Genomic DNA, 4,939 nt, shown 5'->3' on the forward strand with positions numbered 1-4,939 from the left:
CCGGAGAGGTTATTTGTGAGCTACCTGGATGCATAAAGGTAGTTTTTCTATACGCAACGCATACTCTTCACACCTGGTACTGTTTTCATATGTCTTCGGTTGTTTTCCCGCATTCACATGCCGACCATTGAGTCGCCACCACACGAGGAAGCATAAAGCTGAAGTAAAAAAAGATAATAATAATAATAATGACCAGAAGGACGGTGCCGGTCTCGCCGCCATTAAAAAACTGCAAGCGACAGTTACCCAAGTAGCTCACTTGGTGCGAAGAGTGACAAACAAAAAGCATGGCCTGAAAGAGCAGGACGCAATCAGATTAATACAAGCCCTGATAATCAGCAGAGTCACTTACGGCGCCCCGAACCTGGTTCTCAAGAACAGCGAGAGCGACAAATTGAACACCCTAATACGAAGGACCTACAAGCTGGCACTGGGGCTTCCACCGACGACGTCGACGGAGAAGCTACTCAGCCTGGGCATCCACAATACTTGGGAGGAACTAGTAGAGGCCCACAAGACGAGCCAGATAGAGCGACTCAAGCTCACCAGCACGGGTAGGGACACGCTAACAAGACTGGGCTATTCAGTCGAATATGAGTCCACAAAAACAGCGGGTTCCTCTACCCCTGAGGGAGAAGATCACGGTGGGGGCCAGCATCCTGAAAAACATGCACCCTGAATACCACAGAGAAAAGGAGGCTAGCGAGAGTGAAAGCTCTACGTAAGGCCTACGAAGGACCAAAACAAGGAGAAGTCCGATACACCGACGCGGCAAAGTACAAGAACAGAGCGGCCCACGCTATCAGCGTGATCAACGGCCAAGGACAAGAGGTAGCAGCGGCCTCGGTAAGCACTCCAGACATCGACTGCGCGGAAGAAACGGCGAAAGCCCTGGCGGCCACTACGGGCCAGCGAGAGGAAGATCTAATCACAATCACCACCGACTCACAAACAGCATGTAGAAATTACCAAAATGGCCGCATTTCCAAACAAGCCCTGAGCATCCTCGAAAAACGAGACAATTTTCCAGAACTGTACATTGTCTAGGCCCCGGGACACGAATCCCTGGCGGGTAATGTAGCGGCTAATGCCGCTGCCCGAGATCACATTCTCCGGGCTATCCCACCGAGTTCACGAGCACCGGCAGCCCAACGAGATAGCGTTCCGAAAAGATACGCCGATATCCTGAGCCACTACATACCTGGTAGGAGGATCTATCCATCCCTGCATCGCAAGCTGACAAGAGAAGAGGCTGTGATCTTCCGAAAACTACAGAGTTGCACATTCCCGCACGGCATCCTGCTACACGCCATGTATCCTACGAGCTATACTCACAAATGCGCCTTCTGCTCTACGCCCAATGCCCTCTACCACATGCTATGGGAATGTCAACAAAACCTATCGACACCGCCCGTCACCGGACCAACCGTCGAGCAGTGGGAGGCCCAGCTGACAAGCTCGAGCCCTGAAGACCAGCATCGCCTGGTGAGCAGGGCCAAGCTATGGGCTCAGGCCCACGGCATCCTGGACTAGGGACGCCGCCCAGCTCGGACGATTTTACCGTCGGCTTATTTCTACTAATAAAGTTTATTCCTCCTCCTCCTAAGTCTAAGAAAAGCTCAAGCATAGGACGACAAAATTGCGATGTAGTAATCCTCCTCATAATTATCATCATGATCAATCAGTGCTTTTTCCCTAAGAGTGTAGTGTTTTGGGTGGCGACCTGGGGACATTCTCGAAAACACAGTTACCTACATTGTCACGTTTGTTCATGGTGTACACAAGCTTTGCTTACTCATTGTATATTTATTGAATGTATACAGGGTGTCTCAACTATCATGCACCAAGATTTAAAAATATGCAAACGCCACGTAGCAGACCAGAACCAAGGTAATGATGTTTACCGTCGCTTCGAGATACTCAGATAATTTTTTTTTTACATTCCGCTTGATTGCATAATTAGTCAAGTAATTGATCAACTTCGCGAATATTATAATTAGATCAAAAGCGCCAATTGGAAAATTGTGAAGCGACATGAAAAACTCGCTACACAGATTTCTGTTGCTCAATACGTGCTACATAAAAGTGTTTTTCTTAGCGTGAAAGAAGCCCGCGAATACACGCAAAGTGTCTCGAGCAGCCAGTCACGCAGCAATATTGCGTGTATGCGCGGACTTCTGGTGATACACGATGAGAAAAAGCTGGTGACACATGATGACACATTTTGTTCAGGAGAGGTGATGCAACCTCCACCATACTGAAGAGTGAGGATATATATAATATCAGGATCCAGTTTGGACGTGGGGCTTAGGAGATTATTACCTAATTATGGGTCGCTATCCCTCAGCACGTGATTACATAAGTTAAAAACTCCTATATGACATTTAACTCTATTACCAGTTAACTTGCCCCGCTCTTTCAGAGATTTGTTAACGTATACATATGCCCTAACTTGACTTCTTAAGAAGACATTATCTGCTCGGGCTTTCTTATTCCTTGAGAAGATGTGTAGTTTTTGTAGCCCCACATCCATATGTTGATGTGCGTTTACTCAATTTCACGGAGAAATCGCCTTGGTGATGTATTGGCTTTGGCGCTGTGCTGCTATGCCCGAGGGCGAAGGGTCAAATCTCGGCCACGGTACGTGGCCTCATTTCGACGGGAGCGAAATGCAAAAACGCCCATATACAATGCCTTTGGTCCACGTTAAAGAACTCCTGTTGGTCAAAATTAATCCGGATTTCCCCACTAAAGGTATTGCGGATAACCATATCATCGTTTTTGCACCTAAAACTCCAGAATTAAATATTACTGCGATTGCAATTATATGGACACTCCAGGCCCATTTCTGCCGTGGGCGTCGGCGTCGCTGTGAGGTTCCGTATAAACCCCAAGGACGATAAAATCATCGCCACGCGCCGTCTGCTGTATGCGCGAGTGAAAGCGTACGACGCCAGCTTCCAGCGCTGTCTTCAGGCTATGGAGAATTGTAATGTTACGGCTATCACAGCCCAGCATGCACGCGAACTCCGTAGCCAAGCATCTGCATTTTTGTCGCATAGGAAAGCAAGCACAGCACGTGCCATAGGAAAAATTGTGAAACGCGGCCACGGCGGCGCCGGCCGGTATGCGCGTAGTCGCGTGAGTGCCATCATGTGAGAGAGAGAAAGCAAGGGCAGGAAAGGCAGGGAGGTCAACCAGAAGAGCACCCGGTTTGCTAGCCTACACTGGGAGTGAGGGAAATGGTAATGGAAAGAGGAAGAAGGGAGAGAGTAAGCACTGAGTGCATGTGGAAGGGACACTAAACACAGGGACACTATAAATGGTCTCTTAAGTCGGTGCACTTCAAGTATTGCACTAGTGCACGAATCGCTTTTCGTGCCAATCACGGGTGTGGCCACGGTCGGAGTATCGTTGACTCGGTTGACGGTCTTGAGTCCAGTCGGTGTAAAGTTGCCCGCAGAGAGAGGCGTTGTACATCGCAGCGAGGGCAGATACACAATAGATGCTCGATGGTTCCCTCGCACCCACAGGAGTCGCAGATCGGGCTCTCGGCCTTTCCCAAACGATAGGAGTATGCGTTCATGAACGCCACTCCCAGCCAGATGCGGCACAGCAAGGTTGCTTCACCGCAGGAAAGGCTAGATGGGAGTTGTGGCCGTTGCGTGGGGTCCAGTTTATGTAATCGGCAATTGAAGGCACTTCAACTCCAGAGATGTTGTGACTTTTTGCATGCAAGTAGACGAAGTTCCCTGGCAGCGTCCGACCGCGCCAGAGGTTTTGGACGCGTCTGGGTATCTTCGTGGGAATACTGTGCAGCCTTGTAAGCTAGGTTGTTGCCGGCGATGACACAGTGAGCAGAAATCCATTGAAATATAATGTTTACTCGACGAGGCCTTTTAGCTCCGGGTCTGCTTGTTGCTGTTTAGTGAAATCTTCCGCGCGTATTATTCCAAGGAAAGCGTCGTCGTCCTCGTCGTCTTGCGGCAGGGGATCGATGGGGGCCCGTGATAGGCAGTCGGCGTCAGAGTGTTTTCGTCAGGATTTGTAGATTACCATGACGCCATATTCTTGCACTCTGAGCCTCCACCGCGCCAGCCGTCCTGAAGGGTCCTTTAAATTAGCTAGCCAACACAACGCGCGATGCTCGCTGACCACATTGAATGGCCTGCCATATAGGTAAGGGCAGAATTTTGCTGTTAGCCGAAATGATGGCGAGGCATTCCTTTTCAGTCGTAGAATAATTGCCTTCCGCTTTTGAAAGCGACCGGCTTAAGGCCCGGCCGGCTTAAGGCCGGGTTGAGGCCCGGCCCGGGCCCGGCCCGACCTGCAATAAGGCGACGTCGACACAAAAATAAACAATATCAGGAAAATCAGTTTATTTAAATGACCTTATAATGTTGAACTCTTGCATTTCATATGACAAAATCGTGAATATATACAGGTGCAGCGCGCGCACAGAATTGTTATTCTAAGCTATTGTGCAAAAACAACAAGTTGTCCATTGATGCAGGGTTAAGGCAAGTGCGGCGCTCCTGCATTATGAATCCGACAGCGCTTTAGTTTTGTTCACTGTTTGAACTGGTGGCCGGAATGGCTAATGGCCTCTTAGCAAGAAGAGAAAGTTTTGGGTACGTGGCTTCCTAGGCCCGGGCCCGCGCCTGGGCCCGGCCGAAGCCCGAGTAAGAGAATCTCCAAATGGTCCGAGCCCGGCCCGCGGGCCGGGCCGGGTCCGGGCTTTCGGGCCGTCCCGAGCCCGTGCACAGCTCTACTCGACGTCACATTTGGTTGGATGTGTTAGCGGCTCCGCGATGCGTGAAAAGTCCTTGACAAAGCGCCCATAGTAGGCACACATGCCAAGGAATCTACGCACTTGCGGAGCACGCGATACGTAACAGGATCACTGAACATATTGAAAACAAGGAGCTCTTTAGACACA

Source organism: Dermacentor variabilis, chromosome 5, assembly GCF_050947875.1.
Source record: "Dermacentor variabilis isolate Ectoservices chromosome 5, ASM5094787v1, whole genome shotgun sequence".
NCBI classification, from domain to species: Eukaryota; Metazoa; Arthropoda; class Arachnida; order Ixodida; family Ixodidae; genus Dermacentor; species Dermacentor variabilis.